Here is a 26,399-nt window from a genome sequence, read left to right on the forward strand (position 1 = left end):
GACAAGCACGAAAAGTATAGGTTTAGAAGCCACACAATCAAATCATGAACCTGGATTCATTTTTTTTTATCTTTTTCTTTCTTTCTTTTTCTTTTCTTTTCTCTTTTTTTTCTTTTGGTGCCAGGGGATGGAATCCAGGGTCTTGCACATGCTAAACATGTACTTCACCACTGTAGTATTCCCCAACTCTTCGATTCAAATTTTATGTTTGTGTTTCTAGAGTAGTCACAAGGTATCCTTTCTAAGATTTACTCATGGATAAAATGTGTGTCAAAATTTTTACCTTTTAGATTTGTTGGTCAACTATAAGAAAATAAATAAAGCAAGACCTGACACAAAGCTAGAAGGTGTTGAGGACATGCCTTCATTATTATAGTTTAGAGGAGCTGTCCTTGATTCACTAAAGAGACAGGGGCAGGCTGCAGTGAAGAAAATTGGGGCCTCCTACATGGAGGGAATAAGTTTTATGGGACAAAGCAGGGAATACAGCTCAGCTGTAGGTGAACAGCCTGTTCTTAGAAATCAACCCTCCCCACTGGTATAAGATCTTTGAACTAGAAGTGACTCTTAATATTCAGCATGCGGTTTTCAAGGAGAGGAAGTGGTCAGGCACCACATATTAACAGATGGGCTCTGTGATGGATTGTATTTTCCAAAAGTGGCTGCAACAATCTCCCATCTCACAACACCCATTGGGAATCTCTGGAACCAGTTCATGGTATTTTTTTATAAAATAATTTTTGATATGTTCACTTCTTTCAAATTATAAATGTTATAATTTTAAATTATCATTGTTTATTATTTGGAAAATGCCAAAAAAAGGTAATGTGAAAAAGTATCTAGTGAGCAGTGAAAATACCATTGAAATTATCAGTTGGATAAATCACTGTTTTCAAATATATTTAGCTACATAGTTTGGATACATTTAAGTGCTCACAGTACTAAAGCTGTGTCTTATACAGGTAAACTCAAGTGTAAATTAAAATAACTATTGTAAAAAAAATGGGGCCCAGAACTTGCTTACTTACATGGTCCCTATAATTAAGAAAAGGTGTTTGAGATAATCACCTCGATTTACCACTTCAGGTGTTTGAGTGAATAATATATCAGAAATCAACTGGACTAAGTTGTTTGTTCTTTTTTTTCTGGTTGTGCTTATTTAGACTTTTTTTTTTCTCAATGTGTGTTTTTCTCAATGAAAAGCCTTAAAAAAGTGAACATTCTTGGACCCAATTGTGAAAAGAATCATTCTGTTTCCAATATCCAAATTACTGATCAATTCTATCAATTTATACTTTTTTAAAAAAAGAAAACAAATCCAGTTAACATATTCAAACCAGATATTTCAAGGTAAAAAAATATTCTCTGGAATCTTTCTAATAAGTGAAATTAAATGAGCATTTTGTATAATGTAAAGTTAGACTCAGTGAGGTTTACGGGGGCAGATGGAGTTGAGCCAGGCTTGGACATGGTCTCCATTAGCCCCCATGATATATGTGAATTGTTGGGGAAGTGGTAGCTCAAAGAGAGAAAACAGACCAATAATGTACAAGAGATTATGAATACTTTGTTTTTCAAAACCTACCCTCAGATACAAGCCTTCAAATGATGTGTGGAAGGTTAATTTTGGAAGTCCTCCCAGTTTTATCCCATGTACATACACTGAAAAGAATTGAATAAATTCTCAAGTAGAACTCATTACTAAGTGTCACAAAGAAAATTGATATACTATGAAACAATCAGAGGAGTAGATAATGGGTAAACAGAAACTCCCTTTGGCCTCCAGTCTAATCTGTAAGGGAAATACAGATTAAAACAATCAGAGGTGGAACCTTGAATGGCACCCCCAGGACAGAGACCATGGAAAAACCAGGAAACGTGGATGGGCAAAAGGTGGGTGGATGCAGAAACAAAACAATGCTAAAGGGCATTTAATTTCTCAAGTTTTTCTCTCTGGTCTGGAGTCAAGCAATTTTTTTTTTCCTACCCAGCCTCACTTTCGATTCACTTGTTTTTAAAAATCATGATTTGATGATGAATAACTGTAGGCCAAGGTCTGTCTTGTGCTTTGTAGAACTCTGAAGTATATTGAATAAGAAAATCCTCATGCTTTATGTGAAAGATAAATAATACCTTGAAATGTAATATTTTGGTTTTGACAAAAATGCAAGGAAGCCTGATAATCCAGGCAAACACTTTCATAAAATGTTGTTCAAAAATAACTGTGGCCAATCTCAAAAAAGGTGACAGGGGTGGTGGTGGTGGATGTACTGGGCTCTTTCCCCCAGGGCTGAATTTCACAGGGAGATGTGAGATGAAGCCAGAGTCCAACTGGGACTCGGATTCTGCTCAGATCATCTTCCTCTCATTTATGTTTCCTGTTACAGCAGTAACTGGGGGTGATCACAAAACAGTAGGATATTTATTTCCTGGTTTTAGCTGACTAATGAGCATGTAAGAGATACTTGTGACTTCTGTGGGCTTCCTCACACTGTGGAATTTCTCTCTGAAGCTTGGGTAGAGAGAAATTCCTCTTGAGTTCCTCTTCTTCTAAAATCAGTGGAAACTGTTTTCCTAATTGGTTCTACACTTGAAGAAAATAAAATTAAGGTTTCTTCTTCAGTAACTCAGGGAACATGATGACTATTTCATTATTTAATTTTAGCAAAGGTGGAAAATATTAAATGTGGCCTTTTAAAGTAGTGAATATAAACTGCCTTCTTTATCCTGCTAAGGGTGATTTTTCAAGTAGGGTAGAAAGGGAGAAGAAAAAGAAAATTACCAAAAATAGGTATCATATATGAAAATCAGTAGATAAATACAATACCAGTTTGAAAGTAGCAATAACAATAATAATAATGGCAAATCAGAAACGGATAGCACTAAATTTCCCTCCCTTTTCACCACTTGACAGGATATCCTGTCTAGCTGCAGAAACAAAACATGGAAATGAATCAGTCCATAAAGGATTTTCTCCCATTGGAGATATTGGTGATTTTGTCCTCTGTTGGGGAAGTTGAACATTAAGATGGATATTCATAATCTGGAGAGACCACAGTCACTCACCCTCTCTACTAGAGGCTTCAAACTTTTCCACATGTTTGAGAATGCCAGACTAAAGGTAAAAGCATTTTATCTAAGTATGATAAGAAATCACACCACGGACAGACCAAAATAGTTAATTTTTTCTACTATTGACTTTTTGACTGTTGCCCTACTGATGACTTCTACTTTTCTTTGTAAATCTCAGAAAATTAACATCTATAGAAATCTCTTTTAACTTTTCTTTGAGGGTACACAGGCAGGGAAAAAAACCCAATAATTGTTGGAGGTGGAGCTACAAAGAATGATAGAGAGACTGTTGTTATTTCAGGAGAAATTCAAAGGTCCTCAAAGAATTGTTACTCTGATATCCTTCATTTCAAAGAGATACTAGTCACTCTTACCTTAAACTTTATATATATAATTGAAAATGTATGAAGACTGAAAAGTCTTTTTTATTTCCAAGGTTGATGCAACCTAGAAATGAACTTGTCCTAAAATCAGGTTTAAGATATTTGCTCCCAAGCTCTGGAAGGATGTCAGCTTTCAATTTTCCCCAAAAGATAAAGTTAGTATTATTCATGTTATTATCATGTTGGGATCAAAACATAGGATTCAGTGGGATGAAATATTAACAGAGAGGATGTGAAGAAAGATTTATGTAATGCTAATTTCAGGCAGCTCTCAAGGTTAATGCTTGTCCAATCCAAATTTCCATGGCCAACTCTTTTCACCCAAGGACCATGTGGTCAGCTCTATACTGCTTGTCACTGTCATCAGCCACTTGTGTGACATGTTGGCAGCAATTCAATAGGAAAGCATGCATGTTCTCAACTGAGCATTTGGGGAGTCTGCAAACAGTGAGCTACAATGTAAATGGAACAAAAGAAAAAGAATGACTGTGGCACTCACCATCTTAAGCTACCTAGGTGTGCAGCTCATGCTTCCGTGGGCACTCAGGCCACCCAAACTGCTGACATCCTCATTGACCTTCCAAAGCAATTGTGAACCTAATGATTTTGTTTTTGGATTTGGGAACTGAACTTCACAGGGATTGTTTCCAATCCTGGGTGGTGCTGAGAATCCTCAGCCACACCAGAATTTGGCAGAGACCACCAGAATCGTTTCATGTGAGGGCCTTTTCCCATAATCCAACCAGCATGGTTTATGAATGTTCTGGGGAGCAGAAAGCAGGTCCCAGAGGCTGAGAAAGGGCCATGCCCTTCTCAGCTAGGAGACCACACAGCCGTCTTCTTTCCCCTCTGAGTATTTATAGTTAGAAAACCACACCACCCCTTTCATTCGGAAGCCGGGGTTGAAAGTGGAAAAAGCCAGAAACACAAATTGCATCCTACAGCTGAGAAAGCCTCACTCTTGGAAAAGCTAGAAAATAAATAAATAAAGGGGAAAATCCAAATGGGATCGCTCTTCAAACACACAAATGATCTTATGTTAACAGTTGGGATTAAACAGCTGTCTCGTGGTTGTGCGATCATAACAGATGCTGTGTGCAAACGTTTCCTGCTAGCTTTGTTTTGGTTATTGCTGTTTGTGCAGTTCATTGGGCTGAATTCAGCTTAAGGGATACAGGTTTTTATTATCCTTCTGTGCTGTGCAGGCAGCTTCATCATCTCCTTAAGAGGAAAGGGGGCATGTGAGAGAGATGGAGGGGAAATGGAGGGTGGGCTCTACCCTATCACATTGGGAATGATGTCATATTGATGAAATTCCAACACATTGGTTATGACTCCTTTGCCATGAAAGTGGTCCCCAGCCTCCTCTTTTTTTTTCTCCTGTGTGTGTGTGTGTGTGTGTGTGTGTGTGTGTGTAGAATGTTCTCTGTTCTAGTTCATGCATCCAGAATAGAATTTATAGAACATAGAAAGGGTTTCTTTCTTTCTTTCTTTCTTTCTTTCTTTCTTTCTTTCTTTCTTTCTTTCTTTCTTTCTTTCTTTCTTCCTTTCTTTCTCTTGGGGAGATGTCTGATGGATTACAATGTTGTAATTGTCCCTGTTTATTCTCTTTATCCCATGCCATCCAAAAGAAAATGTACTGGCTGTTTTTGATTTTTCCTAGAAATTTCATTTTGTCCTAGACATTGAGATCATCATCTAGCTCTGTGTCAGCCAAAGAAGTGGTGAATGATCACTGTTTTTTGTCTTTTTAGGTTCAAATCTGGGAGGCATTTTGGTCTGAATTATGCTACTTATCAAAACCAAAATATTCTCCTGGCTCAATTCTTTAGAGTACTGCCATAATTTATAGGACATTTTGCCTATCAACATGATACCAACATAATTAATTCCATTACTACATTCCAAAGTTTAAAACATAGAAATGATGTGTTCAGGACCAAATGCACCTGGCTACCCTAAGCAGGAGGCCATGATTAGTGCATCTGACCTGAACTTTGACTGTTCCTGTCTCCCTCACTGGAATCTCATTTCTGATTCATAAAAGATTGCTCTTTAGGCAATAAAGTATGTGCTCAGTGACCAGTAGCTCTTTCTGAAGTTTTAGATGGAGAAGGAGGAAAGATGTTTGATTGCCTAGCTCCTTGCCCTATGGATCCTACCTTTTGTATAGGAGACCCTACCTTGGCTAAGTCTTTACATCTTTCCTGTAGCAGAGGTTTTAATAATACGTAAACACATTTAAGTAAACAAGTTCAAATTGCAATATTATTCTCATTCAAAAAATGGGCTTAATGATTACTTTGGGGGGCTTACCAGCTCACAGAATAAAATTAAGCCTTCTTTGATAAGCTGCCAATGCAGCAATATTTCTATGCTTTAAATACATTTCAAAGCAACTTCATGCATCTATAGTGCTCGATCCTATTAACATTCCTGGAAGTGTTTTTCCAAGTCTTACAGGAAAGCAAGTCAAGGCCCATCCTATTAGGTAAGTATGATATCTAATTTGTCCAAGCTTATACAAGCAGTTATTGGTCGAGCTTACTTACCACTTGTATACACATGGGCAACAACAGTCATGCCATGCAGAGAGGAAGGAGAGTATTTGTCAGTAGATCTCTGTTGTTGGTGTCATTGTCATTATTATTGTCATTGAGTGGATGCTGCTGGTGGAGGAATGCTGCTCCGTGTCAGGATGCCTCTGTTGCCTTGATTTGTGCAGGCAAATATTGGCACTCTTCCTTCACTTAGTCTGGAATTCTCTAGGAGTAAGGGAAAATGTATCTTCCGTGAGGCCCAGAAGGACTGAATATCAGCTACCTCTGTGGGAAGAAGCCTGTGGCAATCTCAAAACAAAATGCAAAGAAGATACATAAATTGCCAATAAGCACAGGATGAAACACCACTTCACACCCATGAGGATTGTTACCATAAAAATGAGAACCATAAAATAACAAGTGTTGGTGAGCACATGGAGAAATTAGAATTATTGCAAGCTTTTGGTGAGAATATAAAAATAGCCAGTATGGAAAATAACTGATAGTTTCTCAAAAAAATTAAAAATATTATTATCATACGACCTAGCAATTCCATATGTGTGTGCACATAATCAAAAGAATGAAACTAGGGACTGTCAGAGGTATCTGTATGCCCATGTTTGTAACAGCATTATTTATACTAGCTAAAATGTAGAGGCCACCCAACTATCTATTGATAGATGGATGGATAAGCAAAATGCTATGTATGTCTATGTATATATGTGTATCTATATCTATATCTTAGTTTGAGATTCCAAAAGAGAATAATACTATAGACTGAGTGGATTTGGATTTAAAAGCTAGAAATTTCTGGAGGTTGTAAGTCCAAGATCAGATTACCAGCATGGTTCTATTTTGACAGGGGTACTCTGCAGGTTACATATCAATAATTTCTTTCTATATTCCATCATGGGAGAATAAAAAAGCTATATAGCTCTCTGGCCTTATAAAGGGACTATCCCACTCATGACCTTCAGGACAAAATTACCTCCCAGAGGCAGAACCTCCAAACCATTCCATTGAGATAAAGGTTTGACATGTGAAATTTTGACAGATACAAATGATTAGTCCATCACGATGTGCAATAGATTATTGATTGGCCACAAAAAAGAATAAACTACTAATACATGTGTGCTACAATGTGGATAACCTTGAGGATATTATGCTACATGAAAAAAAAAACCTGTTACAAAAGACAAATACTTTAGATCCCCCTTATATGAGGTGAGGTGCTTACAATGTCAAATTCACAGAGACAGAAAGTAGAATAGAGACATGGGGGAGGGAAAACTAAGGAGTTAGTGTTTGATGGGTGCATAATTTCAGTTTGCAAGATGAAAACAGTTCTCAAGTTGGATAGTGATGATGGTTTCAAATCAATGTGACTGTATTTAATACCACTAAATTGTATACTTAAAAGTGGTTAAAATTGCTAGGAGCAATGGCACATACCTATAATCTATAATCCTAGAATCTTGGGAGGCTGAGGCAGGAGGATCACAAGTACAAAGCCAGTCCTTAAGCAACTAAACAAGACCCTCTCTCAAAACAAAAAAATGAAAGCAAGGGCTGGGGATGTGGCTAAGTGGTCAAGCACCCCTGGGTTCAATCTCTAGTACCAAAAAAGAAAAAAAAAAGTGGTTAAGATCATGTATCTCCTATAATGTGTATTTCACCACAATTTTTTAAAAATCAGAAAAACCAAACAGAGGGCCACTGTTGTCACCAGAGACCTGGAAGCTTCCCTTGATATCTTGCATTATCTCTACTATGAGTCCAAGCATAACACACGCTCAGATTTTTGGCATTATTATGTTTCCAAACATTATAGTGTGCACCAATTCAGTACCTGAAGAAGTGCACATCAGATCATTAGAGAAGTTCATTTACTCTTTACTCCATGTTTAGAACTACCTAAGATCTTCATTCTTTTCTTTTCAAGCTTGATATCAATTAAAATGCAAATCTTTATAGGATAGCATGTTTTAAGCATTTTCATTTTTGAATGAATTTCAGATCCTTTAATTTTCTGTTTCTTTTTCTAAAACAAAGTTTTTTTTCTCAAATTATAAAAATAATCAGGAATCTGCAGATAAAGGGTAATTCACACATAGCTTACAAAAATATGAACAGCTTTGTATTTTGAGAAAGAAATATAATAGTCTGGTACACCCATAACACGGAGCTTTATGCAACCATGAAAAAGAATAAATTAGAGTTATATCAATGTAGTCAGTTGGAATTCCATAAACAAATTCTCATGTAGGAAAATTCTTATGTAGGAAGTGTAGCTCATTTTAGATAAAACAGGTAATCTTTCTCTCACACATATACATCCTCTATATCCACCCGTACAGATCCATATTTTAGAATAACTATAAAGAAACATGTTAGAAATTTAATCCCCTGTGTTAATCAGCTTTCCATCACCATGACAAAATACCTGAGACAATTTATGAGGTTTCAAAAGTTTCAGTCCATATATCTTTGCCCTGTTGCTTTGGCCTGTGGCAAGGCATCACAGTATGACTGTCAGGAGCACATGGAAGAGGAAGTCTATTTATAAACCTCATGGCAGCTTGGAAGCAAAAAGAGACAGGAAGGGGCTAGGGTCCCAATACCCACTTCAAGGGCATACCTCCAATCACCTAACTTCTCTCCACTACCTCCACCTTCTAAATCTTCCACCACCTCCCAGGAGTAGTGTGGGCTAGGAATGAAGCCTTTAGCAAATGAGACATTGGGGGACATTTCAGATCCCCATTATAATACCTTCCAGGCAGTTCTTTTTAATAACTAGAAACCTATAAAAATGAAGATTTATGAGAGATATTATATTCCATTCTTAGGATTCTTATCAAGTTTTCACAGTTAAAATTAAAAAAATCAAAATCAATGATTCCCCCCCGCAGAAAACCTAAGGTCACATTCACTGTGAGTTTTAGTGATGCAAAAAAATTATTTAGCAATTTCCTTGGGAATTAAATGATTATCATTTTGCTGTTCTTCATATCTCTCCTAAGAGGCAAGGGCAGTGAGAAGGAGATAGTTCATAATTAGCTCAGCATAGTGTCCTAAAAGTATAAATAGCAGCATCATCTGAAGTGAAAGCTGGAACAGAACATCACTGATGACTGTTTTAAGCAGTAATCAAGCCCAGGAACCCAAACTGCAGTGCATAAAACTTATTTCCTAGATCTAGGGAGTAGTGTTAGTGAGTAAGAGCTAAGAACAGCAAAAGGGGAACAATTCTGGTATCCTGGTGGCAGAATTCCCCCTGAACACACAATAATCCCCTCATATGCTTTCCTAATTTGTATATATTTCTAAAATGGGAATCCAATTTGAAAAAAAAAATGCCCCCTTCCTAATTTCTTAACTTTGATTCATCTCTCAGTTGGTGTTTGAGTCAGCTTTTTACATTGCTGTGATCAAAAGACCTGACAAGAACAATGTAGAAGAGAAAGAGTTTACTTGGGCCCCACAATTTCATAGGTCTCAGTCCATAGATGGCTGATTCCACTGTTCTGAGCCCAAGGTGAGGCAGAACATGATGGTGAAAGGGTGAGGAGGAGGAAGACAGCTCAGGAAAGACATGGAAATCAATGAGCTTTTGGGGGACACCTCATACCTAAGCCATCACAGTTAACCAGCACATAAATGTGAATTTCTTTTCAAGAATCATGACGCATAGAAGATCAATTTCCAGATTATTTTCAAATGTACTTTTGAAGCCTTCTTACACTAGAGGGAACTTGATTAGTCGTCACTCATATAGATCAGTCACCATCTTTATCACAGACCTAATCAGAAGGTTCTCCATTACCTTTAACATTTCCAATGAAAAAGGCTGAGGTCAGCTCATTTTGTGCTGTTTTCCAGGGGTTTTCCTTTCATATCCTTTTTATTACTCTTGTTTATATGCTATTGACTTTGATAATTTAATAATTTCACCAGCCTTTTTACTTTTTTCATTGAATTTGCTTGTAATGCTATGGATTCACTTAAAGCATATGTCCAGATTATTTTGAAAACTTATACAGTATTTTTTTTCTTTAATTATTGCTTCTGTCCCATGTATTTGTTGTACATGATCCTTCTAAATTCTTAGACTCCAGTTTATTATTAATATATACATATTCTTAAAAATCAATGTGCACCATAATCTTACAATTTTTTTATGCTTCAGTATCTGAAACTTGTTCTTAATATCAGTGAATTTTTTCATGTTTTCATTTTTTGATGTAGTTTTTAACCTTTTGCTGCTATCCGTTGTTGCTTTAATTATGCAGTTGTATTTTTAGTTTATGGTATGATACATCACGGTTAGATATCATGCAAAGCTCAACAGTTAAAAATTGGAAATTCATTTTATAAGTTAGTTAAATTATTCTCAAAGAGTCTTCATTTACAAATGCCAAAATATTATGCTTTTATTTCCAGGAACACTCTTTTAGATACATCTTAGTTTCCCATCTATGCTGCAACAAATTTAAGTACTTTAAAACAATACATTTAATATCTTATCACTTAGGAGACCTGAAGTGTAAAACAGGCTGATAGGCCTACACTCCTGATGGTTCTAGAGGAGGATCTATTTCTTGCTTTTTGCAGATTCTAGAAATCACCTGCATTTCTTGGCTTATGGACCCACCATCATTCCACACCATGCTTTAGTCATGTCTCTTTCTTTAATTCTGACCCTTTTGCTTCCTTCTCTTGATACCCCTTTGGTAACATTAGATAATTCTGGAAAATCTCTCCATCTCAAGAACTTTAACTTCATTACATTTGCAACTCTGCCTTTTGACATGCAAGTTTCCCTGAATTGGAAGTTGGATGTCTGGAAGGGGGACATTATTCTTCCTATCACAAATGAATTAATATGTAGTTATCATAGTAGTAAATACCAAGTTCACAAAAGCTCACTTGGCCTCTTCTAGTTTCCTTCCAGGTTGCTTAACAATTTTATGCATGATTCTAGGAAAGGGAAGATGAAGAGAAGTGATGCTGATAGGGTTTTGCTACAGGGTCTATCAGGCAAACTGATGAGCCTTTTTTTTTTTTTTTTTTTACCAGATCCCACCTCCTGGCAGTATCATCATCATTATCATCATCATTATCATCATTATTTCTATTTTTCTTTGTAATTGGCAGTCTCTACCACATAATAATTGTATTTTCCTTAAAAAGTTTACTTAATTTTAAAAAAAACTTACTTTCTCACCTTGTATTCAGTACTGAGCCATATTCCTAGATCATGATTTACTTTCAATTTATTCCCAAGGTAGAGAAGCCCCTGGGGAGTAGGAAGAGACATACTCAGTAAGTGCTGTTCCCATGATCTAGCCATATTTGCAAGTCTTTCTCTTTTCATCAGTCTCTCTCATTTTACTTTTCTCACAACTTATCTTATAGTGGTGTCTTTCTTCCTTTTACCCAGTCTATCCTCTTGAATTTTTCTCCAGTTCCATATATCCCAAATCATCTTCTCTTTTGTTGGTCAAGTCAAACTGTTCCTATAACTTGTTTTATTTGTTTTGTTTTATTTTCTGAGAACAGATCACCTGCAATCGATTGCATTTGGCAGTATGATTTTCTTGACCCTCCAAGTTATGGGTGCTGTTGTTTTCTCTTTATTCACGTTTAACGAATGTTCTCTTTACTCAAAACTAGTACTAACTGGAGTTCTCTGGAACACCACTCACTGTCCACTTAGGTCTAAGTAAAATCTCTTCTCAGAACTTGAGCTTGTATCAGTTTCATGCCAATTATCCTAGGTCAATCCCAAGTATTTAATACCAGTGATTCTGCTAGACAAAAACTGGTTTAGACGTGCTGCCTGGCCTGTGATATCAAATGTATACATAAGAGCCATGTCCCTTAGAATTGACCATTCCTCTAAAGGAGTCTTCTTGTAGGTATCACATTACTATAGTAAAATTTGATATGACCATGTTATGGTTTGGATGTGAGGTATCTCCCAAAAGCTCACATATGAGACAATACAGGAAAGTTCAAAGGAAAAATGATTGGGTTATGAGAGTCTTAATCCAATCAGTGAATTAATCCCCTGATGAGGATTAACTGAATGGTAGTTGAAGTGGTAGGGTGTAGCTGGAGGAGGGATTGGGGAGTGGCTTTGGGGCATAAATATTTTGTACCTGGAAAGTGGACTGACTGACTGACACTCTCTCTCTCTCTCTCTCTCTCTCTCTTCCTCTCTCTCTCTCTCTGCTTCCTGATGATGTAAGCTGTTTGCCTCTGCTACAGTCTTTTGGCATGATGTCCTGCCTCACTTCCAGCCCCAAGGAATGGAGCCTGTCTTCTCTGAACTGAGATCTTTGAAATCATGAGCCCTCAAATAAGCTTCTCCTCCTCTACAATTGATATGATCAGGTCCTTTAGTCACAGCAGCAAAATACCTGACTAAAACACATCATTTCCCACTTAATGCTATGACCGAACTCCCATTATGTGGACTAGAGAATGCTTACGTCTCCTTTCCTCTTTCTAGGAGATTTCCTCCTTCTGGGAGATTTCCTCTTTCTGGGAGATTCCTACCAATGTTAAAAGGTAACTGATAGCTGGGCACTTATGATCTCAGCTACTTGGGAGGATGAGGCAGGAGGATGGCAGGCTTGAGGTCAGCCTGAGCAACCTCACAAGACCCTGTATCAAAAGTAAAATAATAAAAAGGGCTGAGGATGGAGCACCATATGAAGTATCCCTGGATTCAATTTCCAATACTGAAGCCGGGGGGGAACTATTAATCAATAAGAAATTGAAGGGGAAAATGGAGTTCTAAGAACCTCAAACAATTGGCAATTCCACATTGTTAAAGAGTATAAGTGACTTAATGGAAGACAGTAGTGGTGGGAGTTGAGAGAGGAAGGGAAATGTGAAGAAAGAACATTTTAAATTACATTCTGATGTCTGAGTATGGGTGGTGGACTGACTTCCTCTTTCTGTCTACTTTCTTTTATCTTTCAGTTAGAATTATTCTCAATTTCGCTGATGGCTATCAGTCAATGGTAGAGCTAATTTTGTGACAAATTCTAAGTGGTTGCTCCCTATTTTCTAGTCATTTCTAGCTGGCTTATCTCTGGATCTGTAATATTCTCCTAGTGGCACCTAAAATCTGAAGCCCACAAGAAAATTATCCTGATATTACTTTTAGTGCTATTTGAACCTTTGTTTTTGTTCTTCCTTTTTGTTTTTGCAATAATTAAACACTTAGTATATTAATCAGTTTTCTGTTACTATTATAAAATACCTGAGATGATCAAATTATAACCAGAAAAGGTTTGATTTGTCTCATTTTTTTTTTTTGGAGATTTTATTTCATGATTGGTTGGTTCTTCGCTTCTGGGTCTGTGGGGAGCCAGCATGTCATGACAGGAGCATGTGATAGAAGGTGTTTATTTCACGGGGACCAGGAAGCAATGAGAGATACAGGAAGAGACTGAGGTCCCAAGGTCTCCTTCAAGGGAACATCCTCCATGACTTAACTTCTCTCCACTAGACCACACCTCCTAAAGGTTGCTCCACTTTCCAACAACACCACAGGTTGGGGACCGAGCCTTCAACAATGTACTTTCCAGAAAAGAACTATAGCAGGCAGGCTCACAGCCAATACTTGTTATAGGATCCACACATCAAAGATCTCTTCCAGTTATCCTTCAAAAACCCCATTTACATTGTGATTATATGTGAGGAGTGTTTCCCCAATAAAGATAGGCTATTTGGAGAATGAATATGTGCTACATTATTTTCAAATTTTTTGTTTAAAATATTTTGTAAAACTGAATCAGTCCTATAGGATAGAAAATTGCCCAACCCTCTATTATCACTTGTTGAATAAGACCCTGGACCCTTCACAGCCCTGGCTAGATTCACCTCACATGCCTGATGTTGGGTTCTTGCAGGCCTAAATTATTTAGCCTGCCTTCCTTAGCTTTTATTATCTTGGGCCTTTTTTGTCTTTTTCTTTCCTTGAGAAGTAGGATAAAATTACTATAGTTCTCTGTGGACTTGTAGCTTCCAATGAGAAGTTCACAGGTTCTCTAATTTTATTTAATAAGATCATAAAAAGCAATGGGGATTTTTCTTCCAGAGTGACACCCAGTGTATATATGTATGCAATTGCTTAAAACATCCGTATTTCAATCAATCACGTATATTGCATATTAAAAATATTTGTGCAGGTTTTCACCGCGTTTTTGACATGGCATAGAGGGTTTCTATTTATGTCATCAATAACCTCAATTTCTGGAATTTGTGTCTCCTTAGTTTGTGACTTGAGAAATAAAGTCTGTCTGAATGTAAATTCTAGATGCTGAATTAAGCTACTTACACTAAAACCTGAAGCAGGATTCTAGGTCTGGCAAGACTCACATAAGCTCCCATGCAGAAAGTATTCCCTGATTTTCCAATTATATACAGGTTCCCAGGTGATGTACTCTGGTTTCACTGTATGGAAGGAATTTTCCAAAAATGTTCAAAGATTCCCTCCCTGAGCTACAGACAAATGTGCAGTAGTATCATACTTTTTGTTTGGTTCTAAGATTTTCCAGAGTCAGAAGTATACATAGAGCCAACTGTTCTCAAAAAATGTGGGCCCCTTTCACCTCAGGTTACTATTTCCAAAGTAGTACAAGAAGGTTAAGTGCAAGCACATTTGGAAAATTCTATCAACCAGGGCTGATGCTAACTAAAATTAGATAATCACCCTTCTCCTAGGCTCCATCATCATCTAAATTGTCCTATGATCATTAGGAAGAGATATCTGGAAATCAGCATGGAGTTAGTAAGTAGTCAGTTACCTTTTTCTGGGGGGGTGTAATTTTTTAAGTAATTTATTTTTTGTTTTCTTTAATAAATACGTTATGATTATTCCACAGTAAGGATATGCTAAGGGCTAGGCACACATTGGTGACAAAACAGGCAGAGCCACTGCTCTCAGTTCTACAGGCTTAAGAAGAGACATAAAATTAACAAGTTCAAAATGTATAATTAGGAATTGTAAGTACTACACAGCAGAATACATTTGGCCAAAACCTGGAGACAATCTAAATGACTACCATCTGGAGATGAGAAAAACAAAATTTGGTATATTCATACAATAGGATATTACTTGGAAATAAAAAGGAAAGAAATATTGATATGTGTGATAACATTTCATTGTTAAACATGTTTGCTTATAACATGTTTTATATTATGCTAAATGAAAGAAGCCAGTTGCAAAAGACCATATGTTATGATTCCATTTATATGAAATGTCCAGAAAAGGCAGATTTATAGACACAACAAATAGATTCGTTTGTTGTTTGGGTCCAGAGTAGGTAAGGGTATAAAGGAATGTGGTAAAACTGAGTTGTGGTGATGGTTGCACTATTTAGTAAATTTAGTTAAAATATAAAACACTGAATATAAGCTTAAAGCAGGTGAATTTTATGGTAAATAAATAATACCTCAATAAACATGTTAAAAATATTTTTTAAATAATTAGGTCAATAAACCTCAGGAATTATTATTTAAAAAAATAATTATTGCTTCAAAGAAATAACAGGGGAGAGTTATACAGGCTTAGTTTGTGTGTATATGTAGATGTAAATATAAAGATATATAGATCCTTAATAAAGTGGCCAGTGAAGGTTTTGCTGAGGCAATAATAATTAATGATAGATTTGAAGAGAAAGAGAGAGGAATAGAGAGAAGAAGTGGCTTGCACAAAGGAGCAGGAGTGGGAAATACTTCGGTCTTTCTGAGAAACTGAAGGAAACCTGCAGGAGAGAGGAGGATATTCTCCCGAACTCCATGGTCCATGTTAAGAAATTTAGATTGTGCTCTCACTGTGGTATCAGTCTACTGTGGAGCTTGGATCAATATATATATAACTCTGGAATTGTAAACAAAAAGAATAAAATTGGAGAACCCAGACTGGATGCCATTCCGTTAACTAGGAGAAAGAATATGATGCTTGGGATTACAATGGCAGAAAGAGACCGATGCTATGCTTTTGTTTGAATAGGCTCAACCACAATTGCTTCAAGATTTGGGTTCTAAAGAATAAGGCAGAGAATGGAATTAAAGATCATTCCCATATTCTAAATAGAGCAAATGGGTGAATTTGCTAAGATGAGAAAAACTGATATAGAAATATATTTGGGGAGTGGGGGTGGAAGGATCCAGGGTTCCATGGTGGATATCTTAGGTTTAAAATACCTATTGAACTAAGAGAGGAGTAATGAAGTAGGCAACTGAAATAAAAGACTGCCAAGCAGAATGAGGAGTAGCACTGAAGACTAAAAACAAAACAAAAATACAAAAAACAAACAAACAAACAAACAAAAAAAACACCAAAACCTCAGAAGTGTGTGTTGTCAGAGAATCTTAGAAAAGAGAGACTTTTGTAAAAGAGAGTGGATGACATGAAATGCCACTGGTATATTAAGTAAGATGAGGATTGGATAGATGGAGGTTAGTGAGCCTGACACCATCAGTCCCTTTAGGGATTCTGGCAGTGGGTTGAAATACAATACCAGTGAGCATGTGAAGGCTACTGTTATGGTTAAGGTATGAGGTGTCCTCCAAAGCTCATGTGTTAGACAATGCAAGAAGGTTTGGAGGTAAAATGATTGGATCATGAGAGTCTTCACATAATCACTGTGTTAATCCTCTGATAAGGATTAACTGGGTGGTAACTGTAGGTAGGTAGGATACAGCTGGAGAAGGTGGGTCCTTGGGTATGTGCCTTTGTGGTGTATATTTTGTCCATGGTGAGGAGTTTCTTTTTCTCTCTGCTTCCTGGTGCTGTGTCCTCAGCTGCTTTCCTCTTCCACACCCTTCCACCATGATTTTCCACTTCACCTCAGGTACCCAAAAGTGGAGTTGTTTGTCTAATGACTAACATCTCTAAAAACCATAAACCAAATAAACTTTTCCTTTCTAAAATTGTTCTTTTCTGGTTCTTTGTCACAGCAGTGAAAACATTGAATAAACAGCTACAGATAGAGATGACTGAAAGCACTTATCTGTGAAGAAATGTTGAGTGGTATGGTAATAATTTTGAAGATGGGAGTTCTAGGAAATGTTAGTCTGTCAGTAAGGATTTGTTTGGGCTACAATTGGTAGAAATGAAACAATTTCAGCTAAAACTAGATAAATGTCTATTTCTCCCTCATTTTTGAGATTGAAGATGTTCTGGCTTGGATCTTGAATGTTCTCCAAAGGCCCCTATATTGAAAGCCTGGTCACAAGTCTGTGGTGCTATTGGGAAGTAGTTGAACCATTAGGGGTTGGAGCCTAGTGGAAGGAAGTTAGGTCACTGGGTGTGTGCCATTGAAGGGGATATTTGGATCCCATTTCTTCCTGTCTCTTTCTTTGCTCTTTGGCCACAATGATGTGAGCAGCTTTTGCTCTACCATATGTTTCCACCATGATGTGCTGCCTCACCACAGGCCCAAGAGCAACAGGGCTAAGTGATCAAGGACTGGAACATCTGAAACCATAGACAAAATAAATCTTTTCTCTTATTAAGTTTATCGTCTCAAGTATTTTGTCACAATGATGATAAGCTAACACAGGAGGTAAGAAATCCAGAATTTTCTATTTCATAATTTGCCAATATTGATGTAGGAGGCAGTGATGAAAAGCTCAGATCCCCTCATTAAGGATACTTCCAATGGGTTGAAGCCTGTGCCTATTTACTCATTCATATGAATATACTTAACCACAAAAAATAAGATGGGGAATATAATTGGTCTTCAAGGAACCAACTAACAGCATGGATGCTTTTAACAAGGGAGAATAAGGCAATTAATACTGGTGGTCAATGATCATCCTTTGGCTAATATAGCTTATGATTTTCATTTGTTTGTTTATCCATGTGTTCATACTGCTTAGTTTGTATATCGATTCAATAAAGAAAGAGTATTGGATAGAGAAAGCAACAGACAAATTTCACAAAATTCTTGAGAAGGATGAGGGAATAAGTTTCAGAAACTAAATAAAGGAACTAGCCTTTGAATTCGGGAGGAGCCTTTCAGCCGGTGTAATTTTGAAGGAAAAAGATGAGACGGGAGATATATGAGAGATTGATAATTAAAAAAATACATAAAAGATGATGGATTTCCCCAACCGATAGCATCTATTTTCCAGGTGAAGGTTAAAACAAGGTAAGCTTATAGTAAAATGCGGCTTTGCAGAGAGAGGCAAAGACTTGGCTTTATTTTCTTTGAGGCTCAATTTAATAGGGAAACTTAGAAAGCAGCAGGGCAGAGTATATGACTCTTTTGAAGCCTAGAATTTTATTCTTACAGTAAAATCATTATTAGCCAGGATCAGCCAATATTGGCTGAGTGAAGCTTTGGAACAGGTATGGAGAAGGTGCCTTGTAGAGTTAATCCAGTGTTTGGATTTGGCAAAGTGAGTACTAAGTAAGAGTAGACAGTGCAAAGTTGTTACGGAAATTCACAAGAACTGATTCTAAAGATCTTCACTATTGCCATCATCATTCAGTTCCAATAGCAGTTGCTTATTTATTGAATGCCTTATTTGCATAGGACTTTTTTTACTGATAAGGATTGATATTTTATAGCTTCTCTTTGTTGTTCATTAAAACTATTTTTAGCTTTTGCAGTTAATGGGGTATCTTTCTGTACATATGAAATTGCTCCTAATTTAAGTCCATTTTCCCAAGTGTTATTATTTTACCTCTAGAGGAAAATAACCTTACAATTTCCTCATAGATCATTTCAATACTTTTATCTTCTTCTACTATCCTCTCTGTGGAATAATTTCCTGAATGTGTCTCAAAATTCTATTGCTTATAGCATTTGTATTTCTCTTCTTGAATCAACTACAACTTCTTATTCCCCTTTTGAGCTACAAGACTAAAGCTGAACAAAGAGATTCACCTGAAGTCATAAAGAAAATAAATTCCTTACTTAATACTCTCCAAATAACAATGAAAGAGGCTGTATTTTTATATAAAATGTCATAAAAGAAAAGAGAGGGAAAGAGGAGGAGGTAGCATTCCCATTAAAATAATTCCAATCTTGGTGCATGTTGGACTAAGTTTTCTGGGGGCTAACTTATATTTCTAGTTGCACTTTATTAACTTGAAGGGATTTTTTTAAGGAAGGCTAGGTTCTCATGCCCGCACAACCCAGATAAAAACAAATAAGACAGCTAAGGGCCAGGTGTCCTTCCTCTTACTCCTCTTGTGCAACTTTATTATAGCACAGGTAGTAATCCTGGGTAGTATTCATATAGTAAAATATGAAAAGAAAAAAAAATACCTTTGTTAAGGTCTCTTGCATGTTTACTTAATAGTTAGCTCTTACTGTAAATACAAAATTGAACAACACAGCACTAAATATATTTTGGTACCAATAACAGCATTTGTTTTCAAATATATAGCTTATATTGGCCTGTTTTACCATAGTAGCACCATTTTACATTCCTATCAAGTGTACAAGTCTTCCAATTTCTCCCTATCCTTGCTAACATTTTTGTCATTTGGGGAGGGGAGATAAAAGTCATCCTAACAGGTGTGAGGTGATATTTTGTTGTGGTTTTGATTGCATGTCTGATGATTAGTGACCCTGGATATTTTTCTATATACCTGCTGGCCTTTCCTATATATCCTTTTGAAGGAAAGTCTGCTCAAGTTCTTAACCCAGTTTTTAATTAGTGCATATTAATTATAAAGAGTATCAGGTTTCAAGGATGGTGGAATGTGATGGACATCATTATCCAAAGTACATGTATGAAGACTCGAATTGGTTGTCAACTATACTTTATATACAAACGGAGATACAAAAATTGTGGTATATATGTGTATTAAGAATTGTAATGCAAAAAAAAAAAACAACAACAAAGTACATGTATGAAGGCAAAAGAGAACCAATAATTGTACTTAAAAAAGATCTACTGTGAATAACTAAAAAAGAAGAGTAGCAGGTTTATTGTGTCATATTCATATATGCATATAAAATTTTGAAAGCTTATTTTTAAAATTTGTTAGTTATTTTGCTATTGAATTATAAATATTCCTTTTCTATTTTTGAAGTTAACACCTTTTGACATATAGTTTGTAAATATTTTCTCCTATTCTGTAGCTTGCCTTTTTGTTTGTTGTTTTCTTTTTTGTGCAGTGCCTTTTTATTTTGATGTAATATCACTTGCCTATTTTTTGTTTGTTTCCTGTGCTTTTGGATTCATATAAAAAAATTATTGCTCATGCCAATACCATGACACTTTTCCCACTTTTCTTCTGAAAGTTTTACAATTTCAGGTCTACCTCTAGGTCTTTGGATGATTTGGGGTTGATTTTTGTGAATGGTGCAAGAGAAGACCCTTGATTGTGGACATCCAGTTTTCTTGGCACCACTGGTTAAAGGCACTGTGTCTTTTCCCAATTCTTGATTCATTTGCCAAATTGGCTACATGTGTGTGAATTTCCTTCCGCACAAGCCACTCTTTTCCATTGCTCTGTGTGACTGTCGGGATTTCTCTACTTTTTAACTACTATTCTGCTACTCCCCATCAATTTGCTAGGACTTACCTAGGATCACTAACACTTTTTCTGTTGTGTTTGGTGATGAAATTTGTAACTGACATATAACTACATTTCAAACTGTTTCTGTGAGAACAGTCACTCAAATTACCAATGGTATTTTGGGTTTGATACCTAATTATCAGAATATGAACTTAATTTATGGTCATCTACAAAAGGTAGAAAACAAGTTTTAGGGCTCAATCTCAACTTTCTTATTACCATATTGTACAAGAGAGATGGTAGAATGTGGTCTCTGAGGGACATACTTCATAAGCCCCTGCAGGCAGGTATCTAGCCTCTGGGAACCCAGGTCAAATTAGTGCATCCCTTAAAAAGGTAAATTGTCCTTCTCCTAAACTCATCAAGAAAAAAGGGTAAAATAAAATATACATATAAGATATGTATATATATATATATATATATATATATGTGTGTGTGTGTGTGTGTGTGTGTGTATGTGATATAGAAATATGTAATTTGTATGTATATAGATAGATACATTTAAGTTGTTTTCTGATTTCCCTTACAATTCAAATATAGAGTCTACTATCTCAATTTTTTTACATTGGTTATCTGCCAAGCAAATGAAAAGTAACAACAATAACACCAACTTCTTTTCCCTTTTTCCGTTGATTCTAAAACACTTCATTAATTTATCATCAAAGTTAATAGTCTCAACTTCACTAACATCTTCTTAGATGTACTTGTCAGTAGATCATGTCTTGTTTCTTTGCAAAATATCACCAAGTCCCAGACAATGTCCCAGTGATCAGGGCATTTGCAGTGCCTGGTTCTTGGCTCTCAGACCATACCCTACAGGACTATATCGAGTATGTGAAGAAAGGATATCTCTATTTGCCTTTGTCTTTAAGAAAGTGAGTAACTGTCTCTTTCTTTGACCATTTCCTCCATGGAGAATTTACTGGCCCAAATTTTTAAAAAAGCTCCTATCGCACTCCCATTTGCTGTAAGTGCAATTAGTTGCAGGTACAAAATTTGGAGCAAAGAGGCCTCTCGTGGCCTGTTGTGCCTGCAGTTATCCAACTGTGGCTGCAGTTTTTCAGTGCACAACTGATTGCACCCACAAAAAGAAAGGCTAAACTTTGAAAATGGGTCCCTTTAAGATAGTTGGGGGACTGCATGCCTCCGGTTGGGAAATTGCAATCTTTTATAGAGGTGCAGCCATCACTCTGGCTGGTGCTGCAAGTCTGAAATCCAGGTTAGGAAACTTGGGTGAGGCAGATGCCCAGCTTGAACACAGGTGCAGAGCAATCCCCGCTCCCCCCCCCACACACACACACTTCACCTTGAGCTATTGGTAGATGATGCATTAGTATTCAACATTCCTGACTCCATCTCCTGCTTAGTTCACCAGTCACTCTCCAAAAAGGTTTGCAGAGAGAAGCTCGGTCACACTGTCAATATAACACATTTAACCAACTCTAAATTTGCTTTAAAGAGACAGCTACAAAGATTGACTTTTGCAAAGTGACTCACTCCACCATGCAGCAAAGGTGTCCGTTTGCTCCTGACTGTTATTAACTGTGTCACTGAGTACATAAGAAAGGGTTTTGAAGGAATTCCAGTGTGAATCCACTAATTCAATAATCCAATAACATAAATTCAAGTAATGGATATTAATACTATGTTCAAAACATTCTCACAACTTTTATATCTCTCTCTTTCCAACAGACAGAGCATGCGTCGTGCAAGGCTCCTGATGAAATAATAAAACCCAATTCTCATCTAGAAAAAAGAATCATTATGGGAGGATGGTAATTTACTTTATATGACCTTCAATTGATTATTCTGTGGCTGCTACACAAATATCACAGGAGCTATTGATCGTAAAACCTACCAAATAGATCTCTAATAGCTTTTACTGGGCAAAAATAATTATGCTTGCACTGTGGTCAAACACACATAAACCAATGTGGAGGTATTAATGTATGGTATTATTACCCATCTGTCGAGGAGGTATGGAGAGGACCCTTCACAGGAACACACTATGTCTAAGCCCCATGAAAGCTCAATATCCAAGCCAACAATTACAGCCGGTTATACTGAAAAATTGATTACTGTAACTAAAAGCTAGAGCTGGAAAGCAGAGCTGCAGCTTGCTTAATAAAAGTAAAATAATAACAAGAGAAATCCTAATTGAGGAGTCCTGCTGCAGTGGCAGGGAGGACACAGAAATTGAATTTCCCTGTGGTGTCCACAGCACCGTAACTTTTCAGAGTCAAGAGCTTTCTATCCAGTCCAGATCAAGATCAATGATCCACACCCTTAAAAGGTCAGGGTGTCTAATCAAAGAACAGATCATCTATCTCTGAAGGAAAAGTGTACAACATAATCCAGAAATGTGGCACTGCTAGCCACAGAGAGCAAGAACAACCAAGGCAAAGAGAAACTTCAGTTCCACTTTGGTGAACAGGAAGAATGTTCTGCTCACACAAAATGTGCAGGCAGACTTCTGCCCAGCCATGTGCCACGGGTTCAGGTAGGCCAAAGCAGACAAACAAGGACACAACCGAACAGGGAGCTATTCCCCAAACATTTGGCTCTCAAGTTCTGAGAAAGATATTTTAGATTGCAAAACTCCACAGTGGTTCTATCGCTTGCTCTTCGTCCTCCCCAAAGTCAGCATTTTAAATAATATGAATGTATACATCAATAGCAAAATAAAAAAAAAACACTCCACAACTACTATCAAGTCATTTACATGAGGAATGATACACTTTTAGCAGTCAGAATGAACAGAATGTTGATAGGACTGAGCTATGGATGGGAAATAAAAAAAATAGAGAAAATTTGCTGATGTAATGTGGGCTCAGTGTGTAAGAGTGGGGAAGGCTGGTGAGAGCAATTATTGTATCCCATGGGACAGATCAGAATAATATTCCATGAATTCCACTCATGTATCCCATGAAACAGAACAGAATTGGAATGTGCTGCTAGAGGATTGTGCATTTCCATTGATTGGAAAGGTTTTCCAAGGAACTTAAGTCCTGACCAATCAAATTAGAATACTGATCCAGCAATTAGTATTTTTTTTTTTTAATGAACTAGGTGAAGCTAGGAGAGACCCTTCTTATGGATGGGGAGCCTCTACAGAAGAGAAACCTTGAACTTCTTGAGTGTGCCCTTCTTTGTGTTGCACAATATGTCTCTCACTTGTTTATTTCTATTCTTTTTTGGCACTATCAGTTCTCCTGGTTAAAGCCAGAAAAAGTGTAATCATTGCTCTCTTTTTTATGATTTATAATTCAGAAGCAAGACAGGATCAGGGGGTTGAGAGTGATGCTTGGTGTTGCATTTGCTGTTATTATTAATATTACTTAAGAAATATGCTTTCCTAAGAAACCTCAAAGCCACTTGCAGGACCATTGTTTCCCAAGGTCTTGCAACAATATAATCAACATTTACACTGAAGCATTCTCAAAACATGTGGGTGGGGGCTAGATGGTATTCTGCTTGTTCTCAGTTGTTCTCAAATTACATGATAAATTAGATATTTGGTAAAGGTAAACCAGAGGGAGTTATCCAATCTAGTTACAAAATCCATACCATGTTGGCAGGGCTTAGTGTAGCTGTCTCCACAGAGCAGCCAGGAACTCAGCACCACCCTTAACCCCCACCAATCTAAGATGGTTGGACTTCAAATAGTTTGCCTACTTGGAAAAGGAAGACATTCCTGTGGTTCAAGGTCCTGGTCCTCTTTGAAGTGTTCCAATCTGGTTTTATGGTCCTTGAGATGCAGGTTAGGTTTCTGTTTGGGGTATTTTTTTTTTTTTTTTTTTTTTGTAGCCTGTGGAGACTATTTAATCTTTAGTGTTGTGTTAACATTGTTCACCTGGGTTTTGGGCAATAATGCCTGAAGTATATGTGGGCCACAAGGAATTCAAACTTGGCTTTCAAACTCCATCACCGAAAGAGCAACAGACCAGAGGCAACACATTCTGTCACTAAAATGTGTCTTCAGTTATTCTTCCCGTCCAAAGGTAAGAATAATTGCTCAACTTTTTAGAGACTAAACCCTGTGAGGGCCCGTGTGTCTACACACATTGATGGCAGACGTATGCAAACCAGGAGTGTGCGCATTTCAACCGCCCCTCTGACTGCCAGCCACGGGCTTGTTGCAAACATGGTCCCGGTCACCCGAGCATACCTGTCCGGTTCTGGCCTTGGAGAACGCAAGGGCACCACAGCCAGCCTGCGAACAGCAGCGAGCAAAGAGGAGGGAAGCTGCGGGCTGTCCCACAGGTGCGGCCCCACCTGGCGCCCGATTGGCCGCAGCGGCAGCGCTTGGCGGGAGGAGGGCAGATGATGGATGGCCTGTCGGCTGCCTGGGTCCGAGCAGCGGGGCGCCGGCGAATGTAAATAGGAGCGTGCTCTCGCTGCTCGGTGCTGAGCAGAGAGGGCAAGATGCCTGCACAAAGGGACCCGGCTTGGAATGTTTAGATTTTGAAGATTGGTTTCTATTATATCTCTGTGGGAGAAAGGAAAACGCACTCTGGGAAAGTGGAGGGAGAAGAGCCCGCATAATTTCGGACCAATGTTTGACAAATCATTTCGCCATCATAACCATCCACCAACCTTCTCTTCTCAAATTACAAATAGTTTAAAAGTCTTATTTGTCATTCACGTGAATGATGCCTTTTCCAAGTTTGAGAAACGATGGGATATCAGACCCGAAACCGTTGCATTTCTTTTTCTCAAACACTATTAAAATCACAGAAAATTGATTACAGGGAGATAGGATGATACGTTTTAGGTACTCTATGCAGGATAAAAATGACTATTGGCTATTAAATGCTAATAAAACTTTTCTGAAAAAGAATACAATGAAATAGAAGCATGTTCTAGATATGCATTTTGCACATTATAAAGTGTAACATTTTCATAATTTGTCTGGCTTTTACATGTTTAAAAGTCATAAGCAATTTGTATAGGTTTTGTTTGTCCTTGCAAAAGATGACAGCACATGGTTTTAGGCAATTCGATTTTAGAGGTATCTTTTTTAAAACTCGTTATGTTGAGAGTAGGGATTGAAGCAGACAGATGGATAGCAGGAGAAAATATGTCATGAACCACCATAGAAATGGGACTGGTAGCGAGCTATTGTATCACTTGGTCTCTTCTTTGGCAACTGAAGGACAGGTCCATTCACTGCAAGTATTTCTCCTGCGCCAGCCCCTATGCTGAAGGTAATACATCTCATGTCAAGGAGAAAGCCAGTCCTGCCTGTATGTTGATTCATTTGCCTCTGAGAGCAAAGTAGTTTAGAGACACCATTGGATTTTTTTTTTCATATGAGGAAAATGTTATTCTAATTGTGCTTTAAAGGACCCACCATCCCCCTCTGCCCTCACCACTGTCGCCACTAAGAAAGTGAAAGTCATATTTAAAATAGCAGTAAGTGAGATTGAAGCATGTCACAAAGGTGTGCTTTCTAAATGTGGTTGAAAAAGAGGAGAGAGGAGAGAGCTTAAGTACATGCATTTCTCTTTCAAACACCACATTTTAATAATATTATTGTATGTTTTTAAAAAGAACTCTAATAATGCCATGAGGCCAACATTGACAGCATTACACACACACACACACACACACAAAATACACAAGTAAATTAAATTCATGCATGTTTCAATACTTACAAAAAGAGTACACTAGAATCCTATGGATTCCATATTGTCAATAGTGAATTTTAACATTATTAGTGAGTAACCATATTGATAAATTTTAATAGCAAGCATAATCTCTCTCTCTCTCTCTCTCTCTCTCTCTATATATATATATATATATATATATATATACATACACACATGTGTATATATA

General features: G+C 37.2%; 2 long non-coding RNA genes across 2 annotated transcripts in view; one reads left to right on the plus strand and one right to left on the minus strand.

The window, feature by feature from the left end:
- LOC125612498 overlaps positions 1–25,001 on the minus strand; it is a 34,994-nt gene extending 9,993 nt beyond the window's left edge. Inside the window, exons 1-2 of the long non-coding RNA XR_007342857.1 lie at positions 24,730–25,001; positions 6,008–6,220 (exon numbers count right to left, since the gene is read on the minus strand). This is a non-coding gene — a long non-coding RNA (uncharacterized LOC125612498). The remainder of the gene's footprint in view (positions 1–6,007; positions 6,221–24,729) is intronic.
- LOC125612497 overlaps positions 24,103–26,399 on the plus strand; it is a 51,129-nt gene continuing 48,832 nt past the window's right edge. Inside the window, exon 1 of the long non-coding RNA XR_007342856.1 lies at positions 24,103–24,562. This is a non-coding gene — a long non-coding RNA (uncharacterized LOC125612497). The remainder of the gene's footprint in view (positions 24,563–26,399) is intronic.

This window comes from Marmota marmota, unplaced genomic scaffold, assembly GCF_001458135.2.
Source record: "Marmota marmota marmota unplaced genomic scaffold, marMar, whole genome shotgun sequence".
NCBI classification, from domain to species: domain Eukaryota; kingdom Metazoa; phylum Chordata; class Mammalia; order Rodentia; family Sciuridae; genus Marmota; species Marmota marmota.